Consider the following 19,470-nt stretch of genomic DNA (forward strand, 5'->3'; position numbering starts at 1 on the left):
ACTCACAGGATGGTTGTGATGATAAAAAGCAGAGAGGAGGAAAACAATGCATGCCGCCTTGAGCTCTCTGTAGGAGAGGCAGGACAGAAATATAAGAATGAATGAATGAATGAATGAGTAAGAGCCAAAGGGGAAGAAATGTTTACCGTAAATACGGGTGTGTGTCAACCTGAGCCTGAGATTTGGGGTGGGTGCTTGAGAGTGAGGAAGAGCGTAGAAGAGATAGTGATGAGTAAAAATAAAGAAATAAAGCTGTTAAAAGAGAGAGAGAGAAATCCACCAACATTCTGTTTTAAGCAAGTGTGATTTTTTTCTTCTTTCTCCAGCCCTGCCGAAGATGAAAAAGGAGTGACCTTGAGTTTTTCACAGTGGAGTGGGTCAGAGAGAGAGACAGGCAAGCCTCTCAAGGGCTTCTGTCCCATTAGGTTTCCTTGCCAGGGTTAATTAACCTGAATTCAAGAGTATGGACTTCCTCAACCAGTCAGTTTCCACTGTGAAAGTCCCTGTGGCGTCTCCTGCCAAACGGGCTGATGTCGCAGAGGCTCAGCCTTAACTTAAAGGAAGCCGAAACTACACTTGACAGGCAATTGTGTGCATGTTGTTGCTGATTCTTACTTTCAACACACACAAAACCCCAAAGCAGATTTCCTATATCTTTTAATCTTCAGGGAGAACAGAAGATCGGGAACAGGGGGCAGTGATTTTGAGCTGGGAAAGGCTAGAGGGGAAGGGGTGAGGCAGCTCCTCCTCTCTTGAGAAAGTGTCATTGCCCCTCCAGACAACCTTTTTCTTGTGCATTCATGAGGTTTTGTGCTAATGATGGTATTAGGGCAGTTAGAAGCAAACCCGCTATACTATTTGCCCCTGCAAAAAGTTTTGGAGCGGATATCCTGCTTTATTTCCAACCAGTGCCTATCCAGCAATTGAAATCCTGCAACTTTTTACACCAAAAATGTTCCGGGCTTATTTATTTTTGTGTCCCGCTTTTGTCGTGCTGCAGTACAAGGGTGCCCCTCCAGGTGGCAATAATGCAGTAACATGGAGGAAGTGTCACAGAACAGTGAACACAGAGGGATTGGTGTGTGGACAGCCCAGGATTAATCCATCCCAAATGGCCTGTCGCTGCATCAGTGACCTGTTGCAGAAAACACCAGCAAAGAACCCCCGTCAGGTAGAGCAGCAAATGTAGTTTCCCCTTCCTACAGCAGGCTAGTTTCTGTATGCATTCACACATCCTTCTGTATTCTCCAAGCAAGAAATAGCTATTGCCAGAGTTCAAGGACAAATTCCAGCCAGGCAAAAACATTCAAAGAAGTTGGAAAGCAGGGCCAGTGAGTGGTGTGCTCTGGAAAGGGGAGGGTGACGTGGGGTGAGCTCTGAGGATCAGACAGAGAGGACTGGAGGACTGTATTCAGCCCCCAAGCCCAAGATTCCTGCCCCCCCCCCAGGTTTAAAAGACAGAAAGGATGGCAACACTTCATACAGAGTCAAAAACAAGTGCTAAACCAGCACCACTTGCTGCCCGTGTGAACACATGTTTTGGATCTTCATGGTTCAAACACAATTGCAAGCAATAAAGCTTGGCTCTTGAACTGCTTTTGATATTGTTTCTGTTAATGTTGTTTTCGAAGCTTGGGACTGAACAGCTCTTAGGTGGCACCTCTGTTTGACAGAGGTGGTTATTATAAGAAACGCCAACTTGGTGGTGGTGGGGGGAATAACATTATCTCCTTGCTGAAAGGGCGCAGTTTCATTCAGAGTGTGCTGTGACTCAAAGACACAGTGACGCGTGCTATGAATATGCAAGCGTGAATCATTAGAGATGGATTGAGGCGAGAGCAGAGGGAGGCTTCAGGCCTCCTGCCTTGACGCAAGAGGAAAAGGGGGAGGTATCAGCAAGGGCTTCTTTCAAGAATGGCCAGGGCCCATTGGGACCGACAGGGCCGAAGGCAGGGAGACCAACAGTAGGGGGAGCTAGAGCCAATGGGAGGTAGCAGTGGCGGACTTTGGGCTCTCAAATTTCAGTGGCTCCCTGTGCAATGGCTCCCTGTGCAAATTCAGCATCCCTCGCTCCATTCCACAGCATTGTTGTGGCACTCGTTGCAGCGGCACCAGTCATGCTTACTTAAAACTGCCTCTGGAGGCAGAGCCAACTCATTCTAGTTTTGCAATACCACCACACCTTTATTCCAGATCCCAACATCCTCCCCGTTGCTCCCACCACCTTGAAATGTTGGTGTAGCCATTCAGCCAGGTGTGTGATCAATGCCTACTGGGCTAATAAGCTGCTTGGCTCCCCTGGCGTATTGCAAAGGCTCCCCGCTGTAGTTGTTCTTAAGCATTCAAGAGCTTTGACGTGTTCATGTGTGCTACACCTGGAGGCTGTAGCAATCAGGTGCTGCAAGCCTAGATCAGATCAGTTTGCCACATATTTGTATATATATTCTACCCGATATTAGTACAGGAGAACTGGCCATTTGTGAAGGAGGGCTGGTGATGATAAGGATGGCGAAGGTGATAAGAGATAAGCGACATCTGTCAGGATAGGCGGCTGCCAATACTTTTGAGAACAGTTTTAGCAGCAGAAACTCTGCAGCTGGGGACTCCATTGTAGCTGGGCTAATGCTGGTTTTATGTAGCTTAATGCTGTCTGGGGTTGAACCCACAAGCTGTTCCTCTTCACACAAAAAAGATGAAGGGCAAAGCTATACATTTAAAGCACGTTCAATGCCTGCTTAAAGCAAATTACTTCCCCCAAAGGAATCTCGGGAACTGTGGTTCCCCCTCACAGAGCTACATTTCCCTGCACCCTTAGCAAACTACGCTTCCCAGTATTCTTTGAAGGGTGAAATTGCCAGGTGGCCAAGGCAAGAGGCAGGGAACTTTTATCAGCCTGAGGGCCACATTCCCTTCTGAGCAACCGTTTTGAGACCACATACCAAGGATCTTTCAAATAACCAGAGTGTGTGAGGTTTGACCTGTTGGCTTACACTCATTTATGGCTGCCTGATGTGAGAAATCCCCACCATCTCCAATTAATAGGATAAGGTAGAAAGGCACAAGAAAGGCCACCAGATAAGAGCAACAGCTGCCAATCAAGATAAAGTGTGCATAACAATAGCTACCTTATATTGGTGAAAACAACATGCAGAAAGGCATTCTATTAGGGAAGGGGTGGCCAACTCCCAAGAGACTGCGATCTACTCACAGTTAAAAACTGGCAGTGATCTATCCCCTTTTTTGGGGTTCAGGTCAAAGGGGTTTTTTTTAGGAAGGAGGAAGACCCATTTTGGAGGGGCTCAGGTCAAAGTTGTTGAGTTTTTTCAGGCAGGAGGTAAAATGTTGAGCTTTTTTTAGGGGAGCCAGTGATCTACCACAGATGTCCAGTGATCTACTGGTAGATCACGATCTACCTGTTGGACATGCCTGTATTAGGGGAAACTACTTCGCAAAAATGTGTATCTTGGGAGAAAGTCGCACTAAAATGCTGGTGAATTTCCAAGAGGGGAAAACAATCTCCAAACTGATGTGGAAGTGTGGAGAGCTGAATTTAGGATTGGAGGAAAAACGAGAAACTGAGAGGCAAGTGAAAAGGATGTGTTTGGCATGCAGAAGGTCCCAAGATATAAAGCAGGGCTGATGTGAAAGAGGAGAGACGGAGGAGGAAGTGCAGAAGAAGGTCCTCATGTCTATCCAGAATGGCAGCTGCGAACAATGAGACTCAGAGATTTCCAAACTGTTCATTTAGCAGCCCTGGTCTAAAAATGCTGATGGTTCTTTTTTGATAAGTGCCAGGCAGGCAACAAGCAATCTCTGTTTTGTTACTAGCTGTGTAGCACTGCCCTCTGCTGTTTGGAAGGAGTCACATCGGTATGTAGGATGCAGGAACGATTTTCTCTGCAGGTTGGGTGGGTGAGTGACACTAGGAAAGCAGAAAGCTGCCTTATACTGAGTCAGACTAGCTCAGCATTGTCTGCACTGACTGGCAGCAGCTCTCCAGGGTTTTAGGCAGGATTTCAGCCCTACCTGGAGATGCTGAAAACCAACCTGGAATCTTCTGCATGCAAAGGAGATGCTTCATCATTGAGCCTTTCCTGGGATGAAAGAGAGAAGTAAAGGGAAGCACACTGGGTCCAGCCTTGCTTTTTGCTCCTCTGTCAAAATGAGGATGGGGAACACCTGGCTTGACAACCATACATGTGAAAAGGATCTAGGAGTCTTACAAGACCACAAACTTAACATGAGTTAATAGTGTGATGCAGCAGCAAAAAAGGGCTAATGCTATTCTAGGCTGCATCAACAGTATGCTTCTGTGTCCCGATCAAGGGAAGTAATGGTCTTGCTCTATTCTGTCTTGGTCAAACCACACCTGGAGTACAGTGGTACCTTGCTTCAGGTTACAGACGCTTCAGGTTACAGACTCCACTAACCCAGCAATAGTACCTGGGGTTAAGAACTTTGCTTCAGGATGAAAACAGAAATTGCGCAGTGGTGGCAACAGGGGGCCCCATTCGCTAAAGTGGTACCTCAGGTTAAGAACAGTTTCAGGTTAAGAACAGACCTCCGGAATGAATTAAGTTCTTAACCCAAGGTACCACTGTACTGTGTTTAGTTCTGGGAACCACAGATTAAGAAGGACGTGAGAGGGAATATGAAAGCCATCTTCAAATATCTTAAGGGCTGTCACGTGGAAGATGGAGCATGCTTGTTTTTTGCTGCTCCAGAGGGTAAGGCCTGAACCAATGGATTCAAATTACAGCGGGGCAGGCGGGGAGAGGGATTCTGGCTAAACTTTAGGAAGAACCTTCTGAAGGGAAGAGCTGTTTGACAGTGGAACAAACTACAGTACCTTGGAAGATGGCTTTAAAAATGAGGTTGGATGGCCATCTGTCAGGGATTATTTAGCTGTGATTCCTGCATTGCAGGGGGTTGGACTAGATGACCCCTGAGGGTCTTCCAACAGTACCATTCTATGATTCTGTGGTTTAACAAAGTTCACAAAACTAGTTTAAAAATCTCTGAACTTCCCCTGAAAGTGTTTCCGTTAACTGCCGAGTGAACCGAACATGAATTAAGTGCACTTCAGGATAGAACATTAAACAATTTCTTGTTTGTCTTAAAGTTCATTCTCTTACATCTGTGTGTTTACTCTTTAGATTCCTTGGCCTTAAAGTTTAAAGATTATTGGTGAGGAAAATAAAGTAAACCATTCACATTCCACTGTGTGTGTGTGTGTGTGTGTGTGTGTGTGAGAGAGAGAGAGAGAGAGAGAGAGAGAGAGAGAGAGAGATGATGTTTTCTTAGTCTTCTTGTGTATCTTTTGTATGTTAACACATCAGCTTGTAACACTCAGGATGCTAAGGGGGGGAAATCACTGAGGATCAATTGGATGATTTGAATCAAACAGTGTGAACCAACCAGTTTGTTTGGTGGCAGGATAGATGTGAACTGAAATTATTTCCTTTTTAAGATGAGCTTTCCAAGCTTTGCCTGTCACTCAACTTCTGGTTCCTGACTTGCTTCATCACTTCAAGCTACTATGGCACCCTGTGTGAGCCTAAAATTTGCCCTTATCCCCAACCCAGCTTGGGAAGGAGGCATGAGGTATCTGATAAGGACCTAGAGTCCTCCTGCCTCCTTCCCAAAGCTGGGAAAGTGCTAACTAGGCTTTGGGAAGAAGCCAGGAGGACTCTAGGACCCTGTCAGCACCTCATGCCTCCTTCCCTTGCACAGCCCTAAATCTGCCCCTGCTGCCAAGGAAATATATGTGTACTAAGTTTAATTCCCACAAATCTTTACCAGTTGGAAGGCAGAATGTCCTGCTTGCGGGTTTCCCCACAGGAATCTGTCTGGCCACTGTGAGGACAGGATGTTGGACTTACATAGCCCTTGGTCTGATCCTGCAGGCTCTTGTTATGCTCTTATGTTGTAAACTCCTAACTGTGGCCATCAGAGGGCACTTTAAGACTGCATCTGCTGCAGGCCACAACAACCCCCACTTTCCCTCATAGCTTCCTAGATCAAAAGAAAATTTCATTATTGCTTACATCAGCCTTTCCTCAACTTGGTGCCGGATTACATCTCCCATGATCTCTTGATAACTGGCTGTGCCAACTGGGGCTGATGGGAATTAAGAATACAAAACACCGGGTTGGAGAAGGCTGACCTATATGATTGTTTTATTACTAGATGAAATACAAGCGTTTCGAAATGCTCCTGATTCCATCTGGGATTTCCAGGATATCTTTTTTTGCCCTGTCAGCCTATCCTAATTTGGGAAGGCGGGAGGGAGACATTGGGCACAGTCTGATAAAATTGACGTACCAAACTTTCACATTAAAATGGCTGTCCCCCTGGATAACGCCTGTTGTAGCGGTGGAAAATGTCACAGAAATAAGAGGGGGTCTCTGGAAGGCACTTTGGTGAGAGGCCCCTCCAACCAGGCCTGCCCCAGACTGAAGTGAACTGCGGGCATTTTTTTACCTCACAATAACCAAGCGTGCAAGTCCTTAGTCACTGTCCTGTCCTGGCACCTGGAAGGCTTTGGAGTGGTAAAACCCCCCTCCAGGGAAGCTGGACAGATCAGGAGCCATCTGGGAAGTAGCTGGCGAGTGTTTAAAAATGCAGCAAATTTGTCCACTTTGAACATTCATAGGGTTGGACATAGACGGCAATCGGCCATTGGAAACAGTGCTAGCTCAACAACTTTTCTGTCCGGATTTTCACTTTTTGAAATAGGGCAACTCTAACTTAGCAGCCATTGCAGATGAAAGTCCTCTGGGATGTGAAACACAAGTAGCAGTCAAGTACAACATTCCTTGTTTGCCTAGAGTGGACGTGCAAAGGGGATGTTTGTTCCAGCCAGTCGAAAAATTCCTGTTTCCCTCCTGAGCCGGGACATACTTCCTCTTGCATGTGACTAGAGGTAGACGTGACCTTACCTGTCCAGGTAACAAAAAGGACAAGGCATGCAGTCATCTCTCTGTTCTCTTCCTCTCTTTGTGTTCCTTTCGTCCTGTGAGCTGCAGCGACTGCTAGTCTGCAGTCACTGGGATTATCCCCCCATATGGGGTAGATCCACATGTATATATCTTTGTAACTAAGTCTGCCTTCAGGGATCCAACTGTGAACTGATGCTGATGCTGTGAGTAAACTACTTTTATATACAGTACCTCGGGTTACAGACAATTCATGTTGCATTTTTTCGGGGTATGGACGCGCCGAAACCCGGAAATACCAGAATGGGTTACTTCTGGGTTTCGGCGGTCGCGCATGCACAGAAGGACTGAATCGTAACCCACATGTGTGCAGACGCGGTGCTGCGGGTTGCGAACGTGCCCCCGCAGGGATCATGTTCGCAACCCCAAGCGTCCACTGTATCTTAAATAAGATTGTGGCGTGTTTATTCTTTTAAGAGGGAAATAAAGGGATCTTACCAGGAATCTATACTGTATTTAGAAGCTTAAACAGGCTTGCAACCAGCTACCTGCTGTGCATTTAAAGGGGAATGTTAAAACTCTGCTATGTTATAGAACATGCTAGCGCAAGTTAGGAAGGATATTGATAAACAATACAGTGGTACCTCAGGTTAAGTACTTAATTCGTTCCGGAGGTCCGTACTTAACCTGAAACTGTTCTTAACCTGAAGCACCACTTTAGCTAATGGGGCCTCCTGCTGCTGCTGTGCCGCCAAAGCACGATTTCTGTTCTCATCCTGAAGCAAAGTTCTTAACCTGAAGCACTATTTCTGGGTTAGTGGAATCTGTAACCTGAAGCGTATGTAACCCAAGGTACCACTGTATATCCTCTCCTGCCTCCCCAGTGGCGTAGCGTGGGGGGTGCCAGGGGTGCCGGCCGCACCGGGCGCAATATCTGGGGGGGCGCGAGTCCAGAGGGAAGGGACAAGTTCCTTCCTCCGCCGGGCTCCCCGCCGCCACCGCCAGCCTTGCGCCCTAGCGTGCGCGCGCCCCCCGCCGCTGCGGCTGCGCTCCACTCACTGCTCGCAGGAGGAGCAGCCGCTGCAGCAGCGCCGACGCCGCCACCAACGCCTGGCCGGGCACGGGCAGCCTCCGCACCCCGACGCCGCTGCCATCCCCTCAGGCGGCGGCTGCTTCTGCCGACTGGGAGGGAGGAGAGCTCCGAGGGGCCTCGCCGCGCCCTGCGCTCCCCAAAACCCTCCGAGAGGAAGCCGGCGGGCGGGCGAGGGTCTCCCGGGCGCTGCTGGTTCCGGCTCTCAGCGCAAGTCTCAGCCGCGGGGGGGGGGGTCGGGCGAGGACGGAGCGCGGCTGGGGAGGAGAGGCGCTCGCCAAGCCCGGATCTGGAGCGCCTCGGAGCGCGGGCTCAACCTACAGCCCGAGGAGAGGAGGGGGCGGGGAGGCGCTCGAGGGGAGGGGGCTTCGGCTGCCTCGGCCCGCGGGGGCTCCGCAAATAATAAATTTAATAAATTCCTGCTGAGCCTTAAGGGGGGGTCCTTGGCTCCTTCGCTTGCCCCCAGCCCCAGTGGCGTAGCGTGGGGGGTGCAGGGGGGGCCGGCCGCAACATGGGGGGGGCGCGCTCACACTCGAGTGCTAAAATCCAGGGCTTAGGGGGTGCAAATTACTTGCCTTGCCCCGGGTGCTGACAACCCACGCTACGCCACTGTGCCTCCCTGAACATTCCCACAGGTCCCACATTTTGCCTCTGCTCTAGCTTCCGGCCAATGCTTCTTTCCCTCCACCCCCTTCTCTACGTCTCCCCATCCCAACTGCCTCTGTGAGGAAAGTGCCAGGCCACCCATGGGTGGCAGAGACCCCTTGACAACAGCTGGGTGCTCTGGGGTCACAGCTGAACCCCGCTGCCCCACTGGGCCCACCTGCTCACCTTGGGCCCAACACGGAGATGGAGCTTTTGAGCAGCTTCGCCATGGCAACCAGAAGGGTTGGGCGAGGAAGACACGCCAGAGGTTTAGTCCATGCTTTACTGGAGATGAATAAGCCCCAGGCCTGTTGCTACATCGAAGGCGGGCTGTTTAATTCTGCTCCTGGTGACAGGAAGAAAGACATCTCGAAAGGAACTACTGTAGGCATCACGGTTCCTCTGAAGGCACCTGAAAATCCCAGGTTTCTTCTGGAGGCGGGAAGAACAGGGTACTGGATTAGACAGGCCCTTGGCAGCCGCTTCTTATGCTCCTATCCTTTTGCGCGCTTTCTGGTACATAAAATCTCTGTTGTTTTATTCAGTACCTACCCAAAATTCCCTCTTTCTTCAGCAAGGCTTTTTAAGTGGAGATCTTTATCCCAGTCTGCATCTGAATTGCAGCTATTTTTAACAGTTGGAATTGTTTTTAAACATTTATATCATTTTTTTAATAGTCTCACTTTAAATTGCTTTTACACTTTTTGTTGTTGTTGTTGTTGTTCTTTTATGGCTGTAAATGTGTTCTTTGTTTTATCATGTAAGCCATACTGGGACTTTATGGAAAATGCCAAGGAAGACATCTATGGTAATTCATTAAATAAATATTCATTTCTTGGGGTAAATATATAGTAACAACAATTGAACCATTTGCTGCCTCCATTATGTCTAGTAGCTATGGATAGCTTTATCCTTCATGAAATTGTCCAGTCCTTTTTTAAAGCCATACGAGTTGGTGGGCATCACTCCCTCATGTGGGAGTGAGTTCCATAGGTTTACTATGCACTGCATAAAGAAATCCTTTCTTCTTCTTCTTCTTCTTCTTCTTCTTCTTCTTCTTCTTCTTCCTCTTCCTCTTCCTCTTCCTCTTCTTCTTCTATCATTATTTATTTCATTATATTTTTGCAAACAAAATCCAAAGTGGTTTACAAAACATTAAAACATCAGCTAATACAAGCCAGAAAATAAAACTTATATATTCCGTACCGTATATATTCAAAGCAATGTAATTAACAGGAAACTAAAATATTATCTTAAAGACTGCACAATAAAACATTATAAAACAGGTTAACTACAGAACGTACGTGTAACACAGCAAAGTTAACTGCCCCCCATCATAAACTCTTTAAAAGGGAGCACGACAAAAGGAAGTCAAATATAAAACACACATTTCAAACAGCATAATTAACAAAAGAATAATCTGCTCCAAATCTTCCAACATTCAGCTTCATTGAATGTCCATTAGTTCTAGTTAAATGAAAGAGGGAAACTTTTCTTTAGCCCCTTTCCCCATGCCATACATAATTTTATAAACTTCTGCCATGTCACCTCTTACTCAGCTTTTCACTAAACTTAAAAGTCCCGAAAGCTGCAAACTTTATTCATAGGGGAGTCACTCCATCCTAGTTATCATTTTGGTTGTCCTTTTCTGAACCTTTTCCAACTCTACAATATCCTTTTTGAGATGAGGCGACCAGAACAGTACACAGCATTTGAAATGCAGTCACACCATAGATTTGTAGAGCAGTATTAGGATACTGACTTCGAATAACATAGGAAATGCCCTTATACTGAGTCAGACCTAGCTCAATGTCCTCTACTGACCAGCAACACCTCCAGAAGGGTGATTGCAAAGTTTATTTCAGTAATGTGGATTACTTCATTACTTCAGTAATGAAGCAACACCACATATCAGAAGGATACTGGTCGCCCCCTTTCAATAGCAAAACAGAAAGTAAAAAAGACTCCTACTATCCAAGAATGGTGCGACAATATTTGGAAAACATTAACTACGGAGACAATCTCATGTCAGTTAAAGGCTCCAGCTAATCCCAGATTAATTTAAAGGCTAGAGCAAATCAATTGAAATCTCTGCTTCCTTATTTAATGATTATTTTATAATGAAATGATGACTAGTTCTAAATGTAATGGACATGGCTAATTGGAAATACATAAAGCCACTTGAATACTCTTCAATAGTACATTAATCAGCAGAAGATACATATCTATCTATATCTTTTATTGATTATATCTGTTTAACTTTTTTAATATACATGTGTGCCCAGCCAGAACTTTTGTTATACCTCCTACTAGTCCTCTCTGTTTATTTCTTTCCTTGAAGCTTGTTTGTTAATTTTAGGCTGTGATCTTATACATACTCACTTCGGAGTAAGTCCCATTGAACTCAATGCAGCTTCCTTCTGAGTAGGAACATATAGGACTACACTGTTATTTATTTACTTCATTCTTCTAAATAGCATCCTATGTCAGAAGAACCACCTAGTGAAAAGTGGGGAGGGAGGGGACTAAATAGTTTGGTTTTTAATTAAATGCACAATATCTATTATTGTTGTTGGGTTTTGTTTTGTTTTTAAAGTTCTGCATCTTTTAAATGGATCAGACTCCAAGGCAAATCTAGTATATGGCTGTATTGATTTTATTTTTTTGAAAACTCTGGGACGATCTGTTTAGGAGGAGAATAGAAGACACTTAACTGGCACAATCAACTCTAAAATATTATACAAACCTGCTTAGTATTTGACTTCATAATTTACATTTCATGTGCATGGAATTTTTTTTATGGGGGGGGGGTATATATGAGAATTAGGGACGCGGGTGGCGCTGTGGGTAAAACCTCAGCGCCTAGGACTTGCCGATCGCATGGTCGGCGGTTCGAATCCCCGCGGCGGGGTGCGCTCCCGTCGTTCGGTCCCAGCGCCTGCCAACCTAGCAGTTCGAAAGCACCCCCGGGTGCAAGTAGATAAATAGGGACCGCTTACCAGCGGGAAGGTAAACGGCGTTCCGTGTGCTGCGCTGGTTCGCCAGATGCAGCTTGTCACGCTGGCCACGTGACCCGGAAGTGTCTGCGGACAGCGCTGGCTCCCGGCCTATAGAGTGAGATGGGCGCACAACCCTAGAGTCTGTCAAGACTGGCTCGTACGGGCAGGGGTACCTTTACCTTTATATGAGAATTGTTTGTTTTAAGCACTTTTAGAAACTGGAATATAAAGTTTGTGTGTGTGTGAATTTAGCTTGGCTGACAGGCTGTCAATTCTTACTCTTCTTCTTTCTCTCCCCTGATAGCTGCCTAATTTTAAGGTGTCACAATCAGGCCACCTCTCCCATCAGCTTCTCCTATTTGAGTACACCTTTCCAATTTTGATGTTTTCCCAAGTCTTTTTCCTGAAAGTCACAGTGAAGTATTACCGTAATTAAAGGGGAAGTATGCCAAGGCAGGGAGTCAAAAGTTCAGCTGCCAGGTTCCCCCGCCCAGGCAATTGAACAAGAGGAAATGGGGGGGGGGGGGGAATCCCAGCCAAATGACCACATAGCTCAGCTCATTAAGTGACCTGGAACCTGCCAAAGCGTGGCCATTAATTCCACCCAATTGATTGCTGCTTCCCATTCTGCAGAGTCAGGCCCAGAAAGTACGGGTCCCATTCCTTCTCTCGGGAAATATTTATTTAAACCCAACCCTGCGCGAACAGCCGTTTGTGAACGCCATTTAGAGACAGGCTACAAGTTCCAAATGACCCAACACCATTTAGATGCGGCCACTAAAAGAGAGAGAGAGAGAGAGAGAGAGAGAGAGAGAGAGAGAGAGAGCTTTTTAAAGAGTGAATAGCAGATGGGGGAGGCAGAACTGGACCTAGACCTGGGGAGTAGGAGGATTTAAACCATGGGTGGGCAAACTAAGGCCTGGGGGCTGGATCAGGCCCAATCGCCTTCTAAATCCGGCCCATGGACGGTCCGGGAATCAGCGTGTTTTTACACAAGTAGAATGTGTCCTTTTATTTAGAATGCACCTCTGGGTTATTTGTGGGGCCTGCCTGGTGTTTTTACATGAGTAGGATGTGTGCTTTTATTTAAAATGCATCTCTGGGTTATTTGTGGGGCATAGGAATTTGTTCATTTCCCCCAAAAAATATAGTCCGGCCCCCCACAAGGTCTGAGGGACAGTGGACCGACCCCCTGCTGAAAAAGTTTGCTGACCCCTGATTTAAACTCTCTGTACCCTGCTGTGATCAAGCCTTTTCTTGTAGTGGTTAAGAGCAGTAGACTCGTAATCTGGTGAACCGGGTTCGCATCTCTGCTCCTCTACTTGCAGCTGCTGGGTGACCTTGGGCCAGTCACACTTCTCTGGCGTCTCTCAGCCCCACTCACCTCACAGAGGGGGAGGAAGGGAAAGGAGAATGTTAGCCGCTTTTAGACTCCTTCGGGTAGTGATAAAGCAGGATATCAAATCCAAACTCTTCTTCTTCCTACACCTGCTCTTTGCATCGTGAGGAACCCTCCCAAAGGCTCCAGTAGGACTTGAATGTGGTAGAGGATTGAGGAAAAGCAGGTCCAGGAAGCCGCATATGGTTCACCAGTGGCTTCTCTATTAGGTTCTCAGGAATGTCCCTAGACCCTGCTCTTCATGCTACTCCCCCCTTGAGTGTTTTCCCCCAGCTGGAATGTGTCCTTCATCTGTGATAATGGCTCTCACTTTTGCATGCTTGGAATAGGAATGAGGTTGACATCTTTTGGGGGGTACTTTTGGTGGCAGTTAAAGACTCATTGGCTCACTGCTAGCACTCTTCCTGGGTGCCTCTTTTATGATGATGTTTTACTAGTGATTCTGATTCTGTTGAATTTTCGAAGGCTTTTATATTGTGACCCATGACTCCTCCCCCCCCCCAAAAAAAACCACCCTCAAACCAATGAGGACTCTGCACACCTAATGGCTACAGAGTATGTGTTGGGGGAAGTGGAACCAGACAACTAGGAGGAGGGAATGGAATGGAGTATCCTGAAATAAGGCATGGTTGCCTGGGTCACTGAACAGGGACACTCCACACTGCAGCAAAATAGGAACATGGGAAGCTACCTTTTGTTGAGTCAGTCCATTGGTCTATCTACATCAGTACTGGCTACACAGACTGGCAGCAGCTCTCCAGAGTTCCAGACAGGGAGTTTCTCCCAGCCCTACCTGGAGATGCCAGGGATCTTCTGCATGCAAGGCAGTAGCTGCTCAACCACTGAACTACACCATAAGAACACAAGAAGAGCCCTGCTGGTTGACCAGATGTCTTCGGAAATCCTAAAAGCAGCGCCTGAGTGCGATGACACTCTAACCTCTTGTGATTCACAGCAACTTCACCAAAAGATTACAGGTCTCAGTGTTGTTCTAGTCCAGGGGTCAGCAAACTTTTTCAGCAGGGGGCTGGTCCACTGTCCCTCAGACCTTGTGGGGGGACGGACTATATTTTGAAGGGAAAAAATGAACGAATTCCTATGCCCCACAAATAACCCAGAGATGCATTTTAAATAAAAGGACATTTTCTACTCATGTAAAAACATCAGGCAGGCCCCACAAATAACCCAGAGATGCATTTTAAATAAAAGGACACATTCTGCTCATGTAAAAAACATGCTGATTCCTGGACCAACCGCAGGCCGGATTTAGAAGGCAATTAGGCCAGATCCGGCCCCCGGGCCTTAGTTTGCCTTCCCATGTTCTAGTCATAAGTTTGTAGGAGAAGCATTGTTTTCTCCTCACCCCAAGCGCCTAGCAAGTGGCTATTTTATCGACCCACATTTGAGAGAGAGAGAGAGAGAGAGAGAGAGAGAGAGAGAGAGAGAGAGAGAGAAGCTACTGCTCCTTTCAAGATAACCCCTCCCAGAAGCTGCGCAGATTGACAAAGGACCATATTCCATCTCCCTAGCAATAAATGCCCTTCTGTGCCCAGTCAAAGCGAGACGGAGTTTAATTGAATTAAGATTCCAGCAGGAAAGGCAAGATGCCAGGAGCCTCCAGTTTTGCTGCCTCCTCTCCTCTCCTCCCTGATCCTCCCCCTTCCCACTTTCCTAATTTCTGGGCTAACCTACCCTAGAACTGTCATCTCCATCCCTCGCTGCTTACTTCACTCCTCAGCAATGTGGAAGCGTTCAAAGAGGAAGATGTGTTGGCTGGGATGGAGATGGGGGCGGGAGGGTTGGGGGGGCGGGAGGGGGGTGAGAGCGTGTTTTCCCAGGCTCGTTGAGATTCATAAATTTAACTCGGGGTGCGGGGTGGAAGTAAGGGAACAAAGAGAAAAAAGCAGCGAGAAAGGCTGGCTTGCTGGGAGGAGCGGCGCAACAGCTCCGAAACGGTTAAACCAAGGCAGCCGCCCAGCACCGTAGGGGCAAAGATGCCCATGTTTCGGAAGCTTTTGACAGGAGAGCCGCTGGCTGGCATCCAGGGCTTCAGGGGTATACAAAAGGGGCTGAGGCTTTGCTGCCAAACACAGCTCTTGTCTATAGCTGTTCTCCAAAGAGTTGTGTGCCATAACAAGGCCAATTTTAAGAAGCCGGGACTGTTTGCCCCCCCCCCCCCCCGTCTGCAGTTTTAGGGGCTCAGGAAGCTGCCATCTACCAAGTCAGATGGTTGGTCCATATATAAGAACAGTTTTAAGAACATAAGCAGAGCCCTGCTGGATCAGGCCAGGGGCCCATCTAGTGCAGCAACCTGTTCTCACAGTAGCCAATCAGATGCTTCAAGGGGAAGGATGCAACCAGGCCCAGAATGTAACAGCAACACTTGTAATTCTGGTCCAGTGGTATTCAGAGGCATTCTGCCTCTGACAGTAGAGGGAAAGCACAGCTAACAGCCTCATCCTCCATGAATCCTCTTTTGAAGTCACCTAAACTGGTGACCATCAATAAATCTCGTGGGAGCAGATTCCATGTAAGTTGCGTGGAAAAGTACTTTTCTTTATTTTCCCTGAACCTTCCATTGGATGGCCTTGAGTTCCAGTGCTTGGGGGACAGGGACCTCTCCCTATCCACTTTCCAGTGGTTCTCAACCTGTGGGTCCCCAGATGTTGTTGGACTACAACTCCCACCATCCCTGAGCTCTGGCCTTGCTAGCTAGGGGTGATGGGAGTTGTAGTTCAACAACATCTGGGGACCCACAGGTTGAGAAAGGCTGCTCTAGACCATGTATAATTTTATACACCTCTACCATGTCTCCACCTTGAGCCATATCTGTCTAAACTACAAGGAGACAAGAAGAAGTAAAGGTACAGGCATAGTCTGGGCATGTGGATGTCCCTCACTCAGTCTTAAACACCATGCAAACCCCTCTTCTGCAGAGAGAGACCCGCAAGGCCAGGCTGGTTCCTAGGAAACATCTACATTACAGGACAGACCAAGGACTGAAAACTATCGCGTTGTAACCCATGCTAGCCCTACTCAAGAGAAGACCCATTGAAATTAACAGCCTTGACTAACTCAGGTCCACTCATTTCAATGGGTCTACTCTGAGTAGTAGAACGTAGTTGGCTACATTATCACACGTGAAACATACAAGAGAGAAGTCACCTGTATTCTTGGCATGTCAGAAAATTGTCTTAATGTTTTGTAAGCGAAGCGGGATGGTATTATAGAATGTAGCACTCTGTAGCTCTTTCTTTTTGCTGGTCACCAGACTGAAAGCTTCCCTATCTCTCCTATCACCAAATCTTCCTTTCCCCCTTCTCTGCTCCCCCACCTTTCTGCAAAATGCACCCTCCTCCATCTTAATCACAAATGCCCAGCTCTCTTCTCCCATTCAATATGCACCCCTGCTGCGTCCTTTAGAACCCGGGGAAAGGATAACTTCAGCAACAGCTGCTGGCTCAAACTTCCCTTGGCAATCACATCCTCCTCCCCACCATGACTATTTCCCTGCCCCCAGCCCAAAGAAGTCCCCCTCCCCCCTCCCAAAGAGGAGAGTCTATATACTCCCTGAAAAAGCCCATGCTGAAAAAGCCCTGCAAAAGCCCATGGCATGCATTTCCGTTGTCTCAAGCCCAGCTCAACGTATGCATGAAGTTGCATCCTCAGTTGCTGTGCATGTGTGCAAACTCTCTCACACACAGGGAAGTATAGAGAGGGGAAATGCAAACAGTGGCGCCAAAAGACCATGAAATGCAAGAGGTGAAAGACAAGCACAGTGACAGCAGGGGTAATAAATGGCCTTTGCTGACTGCTCCCTCTCTCGTCATAATTCTAGAACTCAGGGACATCCAATGAAGATCAGGACAAACAAAAGAAAGGACTTCTTCACACAGCCTGAAGTTAAACTATGGAATTACAGTAGTTCCCACAAGAGGCAGTGAGGGCCAGCATCTTGGGTGGCTTCAAAAAAGAGGATTAGGCATATTCAGGCAGGATAAGCCTTTCAGTGGCCACTAACAATGATGGCCACATCCACTGTTGGAGGCAGCATGCATCTGAATACCAGCTGCTTGAAGCCACTGTGAGAACAGCATGTGGACCAGGAACATAGGAAGCTGCCTTATACTGAGTCAGACCACTGGTCCATCTAGCTCAGCATTGTCTACATTGATAGGCGGTGGGTCTCCAGGATTCCAGGCAGGAGTTTCTCCCAGCCCTACCAGGAGATGAACCTGAGACCTGCTGCATGCAAATCAGATGCTCAGCCCCTGACCTATGGTTGTTATGAAGCTTTGGCCTGAGCCAGCAGGGCCCATATTATGCTCTTAAAGGTAAAGGGACCCCTGACCATTAGGTCCAGTCGTAACTGACTCTGGTGTTGCGGCGCTCGTCTCGCTTTATTGGCCGAGGGAGCCGGCGTACAGCTTCTGGGTCATGTGGCCAGCATGACTAAGCCGCTTCTGGCGAACCAGAGCAGCGCACGGAAACGCCGTTTACCTTCCTGCCAGAGCGGTACCTATTTATCTACTTGCACTTTGACGTGCTTTCGAACTGCTAGGTGGGCAGGAGCAGGGACTGAGCAACGGGAGCTCACCCCGTCACGGGGAATTGAACCGCCAACCTTCTGATCAGCAAGTCCTAGGCTCTGTGGTTTAACCCATAGCGCCACCCGCGTCCATTATGCTCTTAGGTTCTCTCTAATAGCAAATGCAAGAGGTGAAAAAAATGAAGCCCAACAGGGCTGCTGAGAGGTATGTGTGCTTTGCAAAAGTTTGAAGTTTTTTTAAAAAAAGAACATGAACACCAATGAAATACTGAGAAGAGGACTTGGGAAGAATATAAATTCTGTTTAATTTGCCTTCCCCTTCCCAATTAGGTAAAAAGGTAAGGTAAAGGACCCCTGGAGAGTGAAGTCAAAGGAGACTATGGGGTGCAGTACTCATCTCGCTTTCAGGCCGAGGGAGATTGTGTTTGTCCACAGGCAGCTTTCTGGGTCATGTGCCCAGCACGACTAAAGCGCTTCTGGTGCAACGGAACACTGTGACAGAAACCAGAGCACACTTTCCCGCCACAACAGTACCTATTTATCTACTTGCACTGGCGTGCTTTTGAACTGCTAGGTTGGCAGGAGCTGGGACAGAGCAATAGGAGCTCACCCCATTGCAGGGATTCGAACCGCCAACCTTCTGATCAGCAAGCCCAAGAGGCTCAGTGGTTTAGACCATAGTGCCACCCACATCCCAATTATATTACACTAGAAACAGTGACAAGAAACCTCTAAGCTGGGTGGCCATGTGTGTCCTACTTTACAGCAGGCAAACCTCTGCCTGGAGGGCAGTCAGGGGACACTCCTCTATTTGAAGGCATCCCCACTTTGAAAGGCTGCCTGGTCAAAGCCTGAGTTAAAGAACTTGGACAGCAGGCACACAGGATTTGTCCCTCTTCTCTTTAAATTCAAGTCATCCTTCTGAAATTTGCATCTATAGATGTAAAGTAGTTATTCACGTTTTAATGCATGGCTATATCCCCTGCCTGTTCTTTTTTTTGGGGGGGGGTGATGTGTACATTTATATTTATTGTTATTATTAAATTTATCACCCGGCCCTTCACCAGCAGGTGCTAGGGCGTGTTACAACAATATAAGATTCAGAATTAAAAACAGTTAAAACTGGTTACAGTCACAGGAATAGAGTGTGCCCTGAAAACACACATTTCAGGTGTCAAAGGTCAGGGTATAGAGGCCGCATGGTCTAACGCCTGCATGACCCCAGACTGAACAATCTCAAATATTGGAAGTAATATTTCATATCAGATTAGGCAAGGGAGACAGTACTGTGCAGCAGTTAGAGGGTCAGACAAATCCCTGGGAGACTGGGGTTCAAATCCCTACTCGGCTATGAAGCTGACTGGGCCAGTCGCAGTCTCAACTTAGCCTACCTCACAGGGTTGTTGTGAAGTTTAAAAAGCATGAAGGAGGAAAACATTGCATGCCACCTTGAGCTCCCTGGAGGAAAGGTGAGACAGGAATGCAATGTAATGTAATGAAACAAATAAATTAACAGAGCAATCAAATCATTTTCCATTTCAGGTAACCGAACAGAATTGTAACATATGCTATGGTATGGGGTGCCTTACTGGGAGGGATAAAGGCAATGCATTTCCAAGAAAGGGAACAAAAATCTGCATAAAATGTGTATACGGTAATTCCAAGGTGTAGATGCTAATTTAGAAGTGCTATAATTTAAACAGAAATGCAATGGGAAGGACTTCGGTCAGGTGACTTGCTTGATAGGTAACAATGGACAATTGTGGCACCTGCCCTGTGGAACGCCCTCCCACCAGTTGTCAAAGAGAAAAACAACTACCAGACTTTTAGAAGACATCTGAAAGCAGCCC

The sequence above is a fragment of the Podarcis erhardii genome (assembly GCF_964252035.2).
Source record: "Podarcis erhardii genome assembly, chromosome: 14".
In the NCBI taxonomy this organism is placed as follows: Eukaryota; Metazoa; Chordata; class Lepidosauria; order Squamata; family Lacertidae; genus Podarcis; species Podarcis erhardii.